We start from the raw sequence: 15,753 nt of genomic DNA on the forward strand, positions 1-15,753 counted from the left end.
CACCACACCGCAGCCTATAACCCTAACCATACACACACACCCCAGCCTAAAAACCCTAACCATACACCCCCCCCCGCAGCCTTTTACCCTAACCATGCACACCCCGCAGCCTTTAACCCTAACCATGCACACACACCCCGCAGCCTATAACCCTAACCAGACACACACCCCGCAGCCTGTAACCCTAACCATACACCCCCCCAGCTTATAACCCTAACTATACACCCCCCCCGCAGCCTATTACCCTAACCATGCACACCCCGCAGCCTTTAACCCTAACCATGCACACCCCACCGCAGCCTATTACCCTAACCATACACACACACCCCAGCCTACAACCTTAACCATACAACCCCCACCCCACAGCCTATTACCCTAACCATACACACACACCCCAGCCTACAACCCTAACCATACACCCCCCCCCGCAGCCTATTACCCTAACCATGCACACCCCGCAGCCTTTAACCCTAACCATGCACACCCCGCACCCTATAACCCTAACACACACACACACCCGCAGCCTATATCTCTAACCATACACACACCGCAGGCTATAATCCTAACCATACACACCCCCCGCAGCCTATAACCCTAACCACACATACACACCACGCAGCCTATAACCCCAACCACACATACACACCCCGCAGCCTATAATTCTAACCATACACCCCCCCCCACACTTTAACCCTAACCATGCACTCCCCCAGCTTATAACCCTAACCATACACACACCCCACAGCCTATAAACCTAACCATACACCTCCCCCCCCGCAGCCTATAAACCTAACCATACACACGCTGCAGCCTATAACCCTAACTATGTATACACACCACGCAACCTGTAATCTAACCACAAATACACACCCAGCAGCCTATAACCATACACACAGACCCCAGCCTATAACCCTAACCATACACACCCTAGCCTATAACCCTAACCATACACACACACTGCAGCCTATAACCCTAACTACGTATACACACCACGCAACCTGTAATCCTAACCACACATACACACCAAGCAGCCTATAACCCTAACCATACACACACACCCCTGCCTCTAACACTAACCATACACACACACACCCCAGCCTATAACCCTAACCATACACACACACACCAGCCTATAACCCTAACCATACACACACACCCAGCCTATAACCCTAACCATACACCCCGCAGCCTATATCCCTAACCACACACACCCCTGCAGCCTATATCTCTAACCTACACACCCGGCAGACTATTACCCTAACCATGCCCACCCCGCAGCCTATATCCCTAACCACACACACACCCCTGCAGCCTATATCTCTAACCTACACACCCCGCAGCCTATAACCCTAACTATGCACACCTGCCGGTGCCTATAACCCTAACCATGCATACCCCCCCGCAGCCTATAACCCTACCCATACACACACCCCGCAGCCTATAACCCTAACCATGCCCCCCCTGCAGCCTATTACCCTAACCATGCACACCCCACCGCAGCCTATAACCCTAACCATACATCCCCTCAGCCTACAACCCTAACCATACACCCCCCGCAGCCTGTTACCATAACCATGCACACCCCGCAGCCTTTAACCCTAGCCATGTACACCTCGCACCCTATAACCCTAACACACAAACACACCCCCACAGCCCATACACACCACGCAGCCTATAACCCTAACTATGCACACCCGCTGGTGCCTAACCCTAACCACACACACACCCCTGCAGCCTATATCTCTAACCATACACACACCGCAGCCTATAATCCTAACCATACACACCCCCCGCAGCCTATAACCCTCACCACACATACACACCACACAGCCTATAACCCTTACCATACACACACCCCGCAGCCTTTAACCCTAACCATGCACCCCCCCCCCCCCAGCTTATAACCCTAACCATACACACACCCCACAGCCTATAAACGGATCCGATATGTAATGCCGGCGGTCGGAATCCCGACACTGGAATCCCGACCGCCGAAATCCCGACATGGGGGGGACGTGGAGCGCCCCCCCTTGCGGGCTCGCTGCGCTCGCCACGCAGCGGGCCCGGTGCCTCGCTACACTCGGCACGCTATTTTATTCTCCCTCTATGGGTGTCGTGGACAACCACGGAGGGAGAAAGTTTTGGGATTTCGGCGGTCGGGATTCCAGTGTCAGGATTCCGACCGCCGGGATCCCGACCGCCGGCAAATTGACTGCATCCCCTATTCTAACCATACACATACACACTGCAGCCTATAACCCTAACCATACACACACACACCCCCGCAGCCTATAACCCTAACCATACACACACCCCCGCAGCCTATAACCCTAACCATACACCCCCCCCACAGCATATTACCCTAACCATACACACATACCGCAGCATATAACCCTAACCATACACACACACACCCCACAGCCTATAACCCTAACCATACACACCCCACAGCCTATAACCCTATCCATACACACACACACCCTGCAGTCTATAAACCTAACCATACACACCGCGCAGCCTATAACCCTAACCTTACACACCGCCCTGCAGCATATAACCCTAACCATGCCCACCCCGCAGCCTATAACCCTAACCACACACACCCCTGCAGCCTATATCTCTAACCTACACACCCCGCAGCCTATTACCCTAACCATGTACACCCCACAACCTTTAACCCTAACCATGCACACCCCACCGCAGCTTATAACCCTAACCATACACCCCCCCAGCCTACAACCCTAACCATACACCCCCCGCAGCCTGTTACCATAACCATGCACACCCGCAGCCTTTAACCCTAACCATGCACACCCCGCACCCTATAACCCTAACACACACACCCCCGCAGCCCATACACACCATGCAGCCTATAACCCTAACTATGCACACCCGCTGGTGCCTAACCCTAACCACACACACACCCCCACAGCCTATATCTCTAACCATACACACACCGCAGCCTAAAATCCTAACCATACACACCCCCCGCAGCCTATAACCCTCACCACACATACACACCACACAGCCTATAACCCTAACAATACACACCCCGCAGCCTTTAACCCTAACCATGCACCCCCCCAGCTTATAACCCTAACCATACACACCCCACAGCCTATAAACCTAACCATACACATACACACCGCAGCCTATAACCCTAACCATACACACATGCTGCAGCCTATAACCCTAACTACGTATACACACCATGCAACCTGTAATCCTAACCACACATACACACCCAACCTATAACCCTAACCATACACACACACACCATCCTATAACCCTAACCATACACACATACACCAGCCTATAACCCTAACCATGCACACCCCCTGCAACCTATAACCCTAACCATGCCCACCCCACAGCCTATAACCCGAACCATACACCTCACCCCCCCCGCAGCCTATAACCCAAACCATACACACACACTGCAGCCTATAACCCTAGCTACGTATACACACCACGCAACCTGTAATCCTAACCACACATACACACCAAGCAGCCTATAACCCTAACCATACACACACACCCCTGCCTCTAACACTAACCATACACGCACACACACACCCCAGCCTATAACCCTAACCATACACACACACACCAGCCTATAACCCTAACCATACACCCCGCAGCCTATATCCCTAACCACACACACCCCTGCAGCTTATATCTCTAACCTACACACCCCACAGCCTATTACCCTAACCATGCTTACCCCGCAGCCTATATCCCTAACCACACACACACCCCTGCAGCCTATATCTCTAACCTACACACCCCGCAGCCTATAACCCTAACTATGCACACCCGCCGGTGCCTATAACCCTAACCATGCTTACCCTAACCATACACCCCCCCAAGCCTATAACCCTAACCATACACCCCCCTCCTGCAGCCTATAACCCTACCCATACACACACCCCGCAGCCTATAACCCTAACCATACCCCCCCTGCAGCCTATTACCCTAACCATACACACACCCCGCAGCCTATAACCCTAACCATACACACACACCGCAGCATATAACCCGTACCATACACACACACCCTGCAGCCTATGACCCTAACCATACACACTGCGCAGCCTATAACCCTAACCATACACCACCCCCCAGCCTATAACCCTAACCATACACCCCCCCCGCAGCCTATAACCCTACCCATACACACCCTCCACAGCCTATAACCATAACCATACACCCCCCCCACAGCATATTACCCTAACCATACACACACACCGCAGCATATAACCCTAACCATACACACACACCCCACAGCCTATAACCCTAACCATACACACACCCCGCAGCATATACCCCTAACCATACACCCCCCAGCCTATAACCCTAACCATACACACACACCACAACATATAATCCGTACCATACACACACCCTGCAGCCTATGACCCTAACCATACACACTGCGCAGCCTATAACCCTAACCATATACACACACACACACACCCCTCCGCAGCCTATAACCCTACCCATACACACACCCCCACAGCCCATAACCCTAACCATACACCCCCCAGCATATTACCCTAACCATACACACACACCGCAGCATATAACCCTAACCATACACACACACCCCACAGCCTGTAACCCTAACCATACACACCCCGCAGCCTATTACCCTAACAATACACACACCCTGTAGCCTATAAACCTAACCATACACACCGCGCAGCCTATAACCCTAACCATACACCCCCCCAGCCTATAACCCTAATCATACACACACCACACAGCCTATAACCCTAACCATACACCCCCCCACATCCTATAACCCTAACCATACTCCCCCTGCAGCCTATTACCCTAACCATACACACCCCGCAGCTTATAACCCCCTCAGTGCCCCTATGTGTACACTGTCCCCCCTCAGTGCCCCCATGTATACTGTCACCCCCTCTCCCTTCAGTGACCCCATGTGTACACTGTCCCCCTCTCACTGGCCCTTGCGGCCTTCTCCCCCCACACCTCCAGCCCGCACCTCTCACCCGGGCGACCAGTGACCTGTAGCTTTCATCTGCTCTGGAGCTTCTCAAACGCCGACCTCCCCTCCCCTTCCTGCACAAACCGGCTAGGCCTTGGTCTCTCACTGCGGCTTCCTCCCTACTACTGCCTGCTCTGTCAGACCTCAACTAACCCCCCCCCTTCTACTCCCGCACCCCTGACACTGCACCTGCCGGCACCAGTGCGGATTCCTCTGCCCGCTGTGGGCTCTGACCATGACCCAGCTCTTTTCCGCCGGCTCCATCACCATCCTGCCTGAGCTTCAAGTGAGGTCTGCTGCTGATACGTTCATTACTTTTAATTAATTGGGACGCCAGCACCTTAAGTTACATTGTTTTACCATTAATTACATGTGATTTATGTATATTTTTGTATATGACTTTATTATGTGTTTTATAAAATATTTTTGTTATTTCAATTGAACTGAGTCTTGTGCCATAATTGAAAAGGGGGACCTATATTACATTTAATTTTCAACTTTAATCAAAGGTATAATTGCTAATGCTGTGACAGCTTTCCAATTGTTTTCTTTTATTTCTTACAAGCTGGTTTACTTGTTGTCATATGCGGCTTTCCTTGGCTATATTTATTTTATTCGATATAGCACCAGAGGTATGGTGTGACTTACTACCTCCATCCCTTTTTTTAGACTAAAATAGGTCACATTTCTCTTAGCAGAATTTGATCGTACCCAAAAAACAAACTTGATCATTGCACAAAACCATAATGGCCCCGGGAGGGCTGCTGAGCATGCACGAGTCATGTGTAGCTCCTCCCACAGTCCTTTGCAGGGAGGACCATGGGAGAAGGCACATGCACAGAAGCCCTCCGCAGGGAGCCTGCCGCCCTGGTCACCCGGTCGACACTCCTCTTAACTCCGGCAATCCATTCTGGAGACAGCACCACTGTCATGCCAGAAGGGGGAGGCCTGGCTCTGTGTTCCCGGTCAGCATCTGTGGACACCGGGGAAGAGGGGAGCAGCTGCCTGGAACTCGCTGCTGGAGGGGAAACCATCAAGTCAGACAGAAGGAGCAGATTAGTCGCCATCCCCGGGAAGAACCCCCAGCCTGGTAAAGTTCCATGACCTGGTAGGGTCAGCGTGTCATGTATAGGTAGGCACCGTTGACACACACACACACCCATAGCCTATCCATACATTCATACATACGCGCACACACACACACACATATATGTAGCCTATCCCTATCCATACATACTCACACACCCGCAGCTGATCCATGACCTGGTAGGGTCAGCATGTCATGTATATATCATTTGTAATTTGATCTCTGCCCCAGGCAAGGGGCGTGGTCTCATTAAAATGGGCATAGCCTCACTGGAGAAGACTACCTTACACCCCAGTTTTTGGCCCTGGACCAACAGACCTTTGCCACCACAGGAAGAACATTTTTTCACCATATTAAGCCCCATACAGTAATGGCCCCTGCACCATATGCCCCACACTGCCCGTGATACATTATGCCCTACAGTATAACTTCTACACACTGGGTGTCATGCTCATTGCCAGGGGTTTCATGAGATGGGTGTCTTCATTGCCAGGGCTTTCATGCTCTGGGACGGGTGTCATACTCATTCCCAGGGGTTTGTAATGCTTGTAGCCAGTGGTAATGCTCATTGCCAAAAATGTGTATTGTTAAACATTTTTAAAATCCAATGTTTATTCTTACAGTGAAATTTTACACTTCTGAATTAAAATAAATTGAAAAAAAAGCTATGAAATTCCAAAGACAAAAAACCTTCGGTTTCACGTGTCCCATTAAGGCTTCTTACACATGATCTGGCATTTCTGAAACCTGTTGTATCTCTTCCAATCAAACGTCAAAAAGCAATGAAATTACGATCATTAAGGCTGACGCCTTAATGGACGTGTTCCTTGCGCAATACAGATATGGTACGCCATCACAGCCTGTGGGTAAGTGCAGATTCAGCACTCTCACAGAGTGAGATTGCTGTCACTCACACAATGGAGCTGCTAATTCACAGATTTGTGTGCTCATTGGAATACACACATGCATTCTATGCAACTGAAGGTCTGAGCAGTAAACAGAGCTGAGAGGATGGGGTAAAAGAGGTGTTGATTGGGGTAGGAGACAGTGTGGTGTGGATGGGGAGGAATAGAAATGCGTAGATGGTGGGAAGGCTAAACAGCACTGATGGGGGACAAACAAAGCAGATGGGTGGAAAAGAGTGGCACAGATTAGGGAAGGTAAGACAGTGATGCGATTGGGTGGGAAACAGAGGAGCAGTTGGAGGAAAGACAGCACTGATGGGGGAGGGGGTTCGGAGCAAAGGGGATAAAGGTAAAACAGAGCAGTATATATATATATATATATTCATATATATATGCAAAGGTGGATCAATTAACTACAAATAACAAACGCTATTGCCTCCATAATTCATATAAATAATGTGGAGGATTGATGAAAACAAGTTCATACCACAGACAGGGATTGTATCCACGGGATGGTTTGTATACTTTAAACAGGCCGATTGTTGTGTCTTAAATGTACAGTCATCTGTGTTACCTAATCTGGTTTGGAGCCAGAGACCACCTTAATCTCCTCCGCGGGAGCCCACATAACCACCTGTTAGCTCAGGCCGTGGAGTATGAGCCTTGCCTGTAGCCGTGAATTTCAAATTGGAAAAAGGGAAAATTAAGCAGCGCTAAAAAAAATTTCAGGCTGGTTCTACCTTTGATAAAGCTACCTGGCGTAAGGAAACGCGTAAGGAGGAAATTGCCACCACACCCTCCACCGTTTGTTCCTGGATTGCAGACCATTACAGCCTTATTGGACCCATTGCCATTTGTCAACAGGACTTAGGTCACCAATTATATCATCGGAGGTATGAGGACACTTTGAATATACCATCATTCACTGCATCTGGAGTTGATTATTTGTGCCACTCCTGACAACACCTGCAGACTTAATCATTCTCCCTCCGGATGACCATTCTGTGATCCACTTTAATATCTATGGTTCCATAGGAATGGACTCTCCAGGACCTTCCTTACAATCCATGGTTGGTGGGGATTATGAAATTGTGATTTTAGACCATTTCTATGTTTCAGTATATTAAGCTAGCTTTTTAACTTTTATTCTCATTGCCACGTAATAAATGTGTTTATAATAGATCAACCAGTCTACAAACTGTCTTAAGCGCTGGTTAATTATCCCTTTTTCCATGTTCTAATATACAGGACTGACCATCCCGTTGTAAAGCAGCAGCTGGGCAAGACCATCCCTTACAAGCGCCCCTGATCCTATCTCACTAGTGAATTCTTTTGTGAATCTCAAATTGCAGCCGGCTCCAAGATGTTTTTACAATAAAGCCCCATACACAAAAGCAGCTTCTGAGCAATAATGAGATATGTAGCCAAATGCCACACTCCCATTCTGAATATTCATAAAGAATTTGGGAAGGTTTGTGCCTTACCTACTGAGCAGAAGTTATGCCCATTATATACAGTTATATTTTTAACGATTACATTCATGTTATTTTATGACAAAAAAAAATTAAGATAATATACATCCCTCCAGCCAAACCCCACTTCTAAGTGCCTAAAACAAGATAGACCCAGAAATGGACACACTTTAAAAATCTGATTAATGACTACAGGAGCCTCTATATAAACAGACTGAGGCTTTCAAAAAATGAGAAACAGTGCATATTGCCCATCCAACGATCCAGCGACGCTGGCAGACCTTACAGCGTGACCCTTCTTCGGGCACAAAAGTGCTACTCCTGGATGTCATCAAGCAGTAACTTACTGCCACAGTACTGATTATTGAGTTGCTCATCCCCCTTATCCTACCAGGCCTTGGATCCGCGAAATCCCAAATCAAAATCACTTTTACACCTCTGCAAGTGACTCGCGACTCTATCACTTCCAGCACTCGACCAGGTCAGGATTTGACCTCACAGTAAATCCTGAAAGATTTTTATCAAGCAATCCCAAAAATGTCATGATTATACAGTACATGATTACATGTATACACATTATTATGCCCGCTATATACAGTTATTATTCCCGTTATATACAGTTATATTTTTAACAATTACATTCATTATTATACAGTACATGATTATACATAGTATTATGCCCGCTATATACAGTTATTATTCCCGATATATAGTTATATTTTTAACGATTACATTCATGTTATTTTATGACAAAACAAATATATGCGATAATTATAGCAAAGGACAGCTCTTGCTTTAAGGGCTGTCCTTTGCGGTGAGAGTCGCTGGGTCACAGCAGGTCCCGGCGGCTCTCCCCTCCCTCCCACACCCGGCGCTGCTGCGCCGGGCCCTCCTCCTCCCTGCACCCGGAAGAGGATCAGTGCAGGGAGGAGGTCACAAGTCCAGGCAGCACAGCTCTGTGCTGCCCGGACACAGGTGAGGGGGCAATGCGGGGCGGCGGGGGTCCGTGCTGGGCGGCGGGGGTCCGTGCGGGGCGGCATTGGGTTCGCGTTAGAAGCCCATTGGCTTCTATGGGGCATCGCCAGATTTTTCTGGCGATGCCACCCGCCGCGGTAACCCAGCGGGGGATGCTTAGAGCATCCCGAAATGCGGTAAAAACCCCGATAACGGGGTTTTTACCGCATTTCCACCTTAGACAATCTCCCCCTGAGGCTTTCAAAAAATGAGAAACAGTGCATATTACGCATCCAACGATCCAGCGACGCTGGCAGACCTCACGGCATGATTCTTCTTCGGGCAGGTAAGTGCTACTCCTGGATGTCATCAAGCAGTCACTTCCTGCCACAGTACTGATTTGCTCATCCCCTTCTTCTTCTTGGATCCGCAGAGTCCCAAATCAAAATCTCTTTTACACCTATACAAGTGACTCGCGACTCTATCACCTCCAGCACTCGACCAGGTCACGATTTGACCTCACAGTAAATCCTGAAACATTTTTACCAAGCAATCCCCCAAAATGTCATGATAATACAATACATGATTATACACAGTGTTATGCCCATTATATACAGTTATTATGCCCATTATATACAGTTATATTTTTAACGATTACATTCATGTTATTTTATGACAAAAAAAAAAAATTTAAGATAATATACATCCCTCCAGCCAAACCCCACTTCTAAGTGCCTAAAACAAGATAGACCCAGAAATGGACACACTTTAAAAATCTGATTAATGACTACAGGAGCCTCTATATAAACAGACTGAGGCTTTCAAAAAATGAGAAACAGTGCATATTGCCCATCCAACGATCCAGCGACGCTGGCAGACCATACAGCGTGACCCTTCTTCGGGCACAAAAGTGCTACTCCTGGATGTCATCAAGCAGTAACTTACTGCCACAGTACTGATTATTGAGTTGCTCATCCCCCTTATCCTACCAGGCCTTGGATCCGCGAAATCCCAAATCAAAATCACTTTTACACCTCTGCAAGTGACTCGCGACTCTATCACTTCCAGCACTCGACCAGGTCAGGATTTGACCTCACAGTAAATCCTGAAAGATTTTTATCAAGCAATCCCAAAAATGTCATGATTATACAGTACATGATTACATGTATACACAGTATTATGCCCGCTATATACAGTTATTATTCCCGTTATATACAGTTATATTTTTAACAATTACATTCATTATTATACAGTACATTATTATACATAGTATTATGCCCGCTATATACAGTTATTATTCCCGATATATAGTTATATTTTTAACGATTACATTCATGTTATTTTATGACAAAACAAATATATGCGATAATTATAGCAAAGGACAGCTCTTGCTTTAAGGGCTGTCCTTTGCGGTGAGAGTCGCTGGGTCACAGCAGGTCCCGGCGGCTCTCCCCTCCCTCCCACACCCGGCGCTGCTGCGCCGGGCCCTCCTCCTCCCTGCACCCGGAAGAGGATCAGTGCAGGGAGGAGGTCACAAGTCCAGGCAGCACAGCTCTGTGCTGCCCGGACACAGGTGAGGGGGCAATGCGGGGCGGCGGGGGTCCGTGCTGGGCGGCGGGGGTCCGTGCGGGGCGGCATTGGGTTCGCGTTAGAAGCCCATTGGCTTCTATGGGGCATCGCCAGATTTTTCTGGCGATGCCACCCGCCGCGGTAACCCAGCGGGGGATGCTTAGAGCATCCCGAAATGCGGTAAAAACCCCGATAACGGGGTTTTTACCGCATTTCCACCTTAGACAATCTCCCCCTGAGGCTTTCAAAAAATGAGAAACAGTGCATATTACGCATCCAACGATCCAGCGACGCTGGCAGACCTCACGGCATGATTCTTCTTCGGGCAGGTAAGTGCTACTCCTGGATGTCATCAAGCAGTCACTTCCTGCCACAGTACTGATTTGCTCATCCCCTTCTTCTTCTTGGATCCGCAGAGTCCCAAATCAAAATCTCTTTTACACCTATACAAGTGACTCGCGACTCTATCACCTCCAGCACTCGACCAGGTCACGATTTGACCTCACAGTAAATCCTGAAACATTTTTACCAAGCAATCCCCCAAAATGTCATGATAATACAATACATGATTATACACAGTGTTATGCCCATTATATACAGTTATTATGCCCATTATATACAGTTATATTTTTAACGATTACATTCATGTTATTTTATGACAAAAAAAAAAATTTAAGATAATATACATCCCTCCAGCCAAACCCCACTTCTAAGTGCCTAAAACAAGATAGACCCAGAAATGGACACACTTTAAAAATCTGGTTAATGACTACAGGAGCCTCTATATAAACAGACTGAGGCTTTCAAAAAATGAGAAACAGTGCATATTGCCCATCCAATGATCCAGCGACGCTGGCAGACCTTACGGCGTGACCCTTCTTTGGGCACATAAGTGCTACTCCTGGATGTCATCAAGCAGTAACTTACTGCCACAGTACTGATTATTGAGTTGCTCATCCCCCTTTATCCTACCAGGCCTTGGATCCGCGGAGTCCCAAATCAAAATCACTTTTACACCTCTGCAAGTGACTCACGACTCTATCACTTCCAGCACTCGACCAGGTCAGGATTTGACCTCACAGTAAATCCTGAAAGATTTTTATCAAGCAATCCCAAAAATGTCATGATTATACAGTACATGATTACATGTATACACAGTATTATGCCCGCTATATACAGTTATTATTCCCGTTATATCCAGTTATATTTTTAACAATTACATTCATTATTATATAGTACATGATTATACATAGTATTATGCCCGCTATATACAGTTATTATTCCCGATATATAGTTATATTTTTAACGATTACATTTATGTTATTTTATGACAAAACAAATACATGCAATAATTATAGCAAAGGACAGCTCTTGCTTTAAGAGCTGTCCTTTGCGGTGAGAGTCGCTGGGTCACAGCAGGTCCCGGCGGCTCTCCCCTCCCTCCCACACCCGGCTCTCCTCCTCCCTGCACCCGGAAGAGAATCAGTGCAGGGAGGAGGTAACAAGTCCAGGCAGCACAGCCCTGTGCTGCCCGGACACAGGTGAGGGGGCAATGCGGGGCGGCGGGGGTCCGTGCGGGGCGGCAGTGGGTTCGCGTTAGAAGCCCATTGGCTTCTATGGGGCATCGCCAGATTTTTCTGGAGATGCCACCCACCGCGGTAACCCAGCGGGGGATGCTTAGAGCATCCCGAAATGCGGTAAAAACCCCGATAACGGGGTTTTTACCGCATTTCCACCTTAGACAATCTCCCCCTGAGGCTTTCAAAAAATGAGAAACAGTGCATATTACGCATCCAACGATCCAGCGACGCTGGCAGACCTCACGGCATGATTCTTCTTCGGGCAGGTAAGTGCTACTCCTGGATGTCATCAAGCAGTCACTTCCTGCCACAGTACTGATTTGCTCATCCCCCTTCTTCTTCTTGGATCCGCGGAGTCCCAAATCAAAATCTCTTTTACACCTATACAAGTGACTCGCGACTCTATCACCTCCAGCACTCGACCAGGTCACGATTTGACCTCACAGTAAATCCTGAAACATTTTTACCAAGCAATCCCCCAAAATGTCATGATAATACAATACATAATTATACACAGTGTTATGCCCATTATATACAGTTATTATGCCCATTATATACAGTTATATTTTTAACGATTACATTCATGTTATTTTATGACAAAAAAAAAAATTAAGATAATGTACATCCCTCCAGCCAAACCCCACTTCTAAGTGCCTAAAACAAGATAGACCCAGAAATGGACACACTTTAAAAATCTGGTTAATGACTACAGGAGCCTCTATATAAACAGACTGAGGCTTTCAAAAAATGAGAAACAGTGCATATTGCCCATCCAACGATCCAGCGACGCTGGCAGACCTTACGGCGTGACCCATCTTTGGGCACATAAGTGCTACTCCTGGATGTCATCAAGCAGTAACTTACTGCCACAGTACTGATTATTGAGTTGCTCATCCCCCTTCATCCTACCAGGCCTTGGATCCGCGGAGTCCCAAATCAAAATCACTTTTACACCTCTGCAAGTGACTCGCGACTCTATCACTTCCAGCACTCGACCAGGTCAGGATTTGACCTCACAGTAAATCCTGAAAGATTTTTATCAAGCAATCCTAAAAATGTCATGATTATACAGTACATGATTACATGTATACACAGTATTATGCCCGCTATATACAGTTATTATTCCCGTTATATACAGTTATATTTTTAACAATTACATTCATTATTATACAGTACATGATTATACATCGTATTATGCCCGCTATATACAGTTATTATTCCCGTTATATCCAGTTATATTTTTAACAATTACATTCATTATTATGTAGTACATGATTATACATAGTATTATGCCCGCTATATACAGTTATTATTCCCGATATATAGTTATATTTTTAAAGATTACATTCATGTTATTTTATGACAAAACAAATATATGCGATAATTATAGCAAAGGACAGCTCTTGCTTTAAGAGCTGTCCTTTGCGGTGAGAGTCGCCGGGTCACAGCAGGTCCCGGCGGCTCTCCCCTCCCTCCCACACCCGGCGCTGCTGCGCCGGGCTCTCCTCCTCCCTGCACCCGGAAGAGGATCAGTGCAGGGAGGAGGTCACAAGTCCAGGCAACACAGCTCTGTGCTGCCCGGACACAGGTGAGGGGGCAATGCGGGGCGGCGGGGGTCCGTGCTGGGCGGCGGGGGTCCGTGCGGGATTTTTACCACATTTTCACCTTAGACAATCTCCCCCTGAGGCTTTCAAAAAATGAGAAACAGTGCATATTACGCATCCAACGATCCAGCTACGCTGGCAGACCTCACGGCATGATTCTTCTTCGGGCAGGTAAGTGCTACTCCTGGATGTCATCAAGCAGTCACTTCCTGCCACAGTACTGATTTGCTCATCCCCCTTCTTCTTCTTGGATCCGCGGAGTCCCAAATCAAAATCTCTTTTACACCTATACAAGTGACTCGCGACTCTATCACCTCCAGCACTCGACCAGGTCAAGATTTGACCTCACAGTAAATCCTGAAACATTTTTACCAAGCAATCCCCCAACATGTCATGATAATACAATACATGATTATACACAGTGTTATGCCCATTATATACAGTTATTATGCCCATTATATACAGTTATATTTTTAACGATTACATTCATGTTATTTTATGACAAAAAAAAAAATTAAGATAATATACATCCCTCCAGCCAAACCCCACTTCTAAGTGCCTAAAACAAGATAGACCCAGAAACAGACACACTTTAAAAATCTGGTTAATGACTACAGGAGCCTCTATATAAACAGACTGAGGCTTTCAAAAAATGAGAAACAGTGCATATTGCCCATCCAACGATCCAGCGACGCTGGCAGACCTTACGGCGTGACCCTTCTTTGGGCACATAAGTGCTACTCCTGGATGTCATCAAGCAGTAACTTACTGCCACAGTACTGATTATTGAGTTGCTCATCCCCCTTCATCCTACCAGGCCTTGGATCAGCGGAGTCCCAAATCAAAATCACTTTTACACCTCTGCAAGTGACTCGCGACTCTATCACTTCCAGCACTCGACCAGGTCAGGATTTGACCTCACAGTAAATCCTGAAAGATTTTTTTCAAGCAATCCTAAAAATGTCATGATTATACAGTACATGATTACATGTATACACAGTATTATGCCCGCTATATACAGTTATTATTCCCGTTATATACAGTTATATTTTTAACAATTACATTCATTATTATACAGTACATGTTTATACATAGCATTATGCCCGCTATATACAGTTATTATTCCCGTTATATACAGTTATATTTTTAACAGTTACATTCATTACTATGTAGTACATGATTATACATAGTATTATGCCCGCTATATACAGTTATTATTCCCGTTATATAGTTATATTTTTAACGATTACATTCATGTTATTTTATGACAAAACAAATATATGCGATAATTATAGCAAAGGACAGCTCTTGCTTTAAGAGCTGTCCTTTGCGGTGAGAGTCGCCGGGTCACAGCAGGTCCCGGCGGCTCTCCCCTAGCTCCCACACCCGGCGCTGCTGCGCCGGGCTCTCCTCCTCCCTGCACCCGGAAGAGGATCAGTGCAGGGAGGAGGTCACAAGTCCAGGCAGCACAGCTCTGTGCTGCCCGGACACAGGTGAGGGGGCAATGCGGGGCGGCGGGGGTCTGTGCGGGGCGGCAGTGGGTTCGCGTTAGAAGCCCATTGGCTTCT

Source organism: Crinia signifera, unplaced genomic scaffold (genome assembly GCF_055691185.1).
Source record: "Crinia signifera unplaced genomic scaffold, ASM5569118v1 HAP2_SCAFFOLD_160, whole genome shotgun sequence".
Lineage (NCBI taxonomy): Eukaryota > Metazoa > Chordata > Amphibia > Anura > Myobatrachidae > Crinia > Crinia signifera.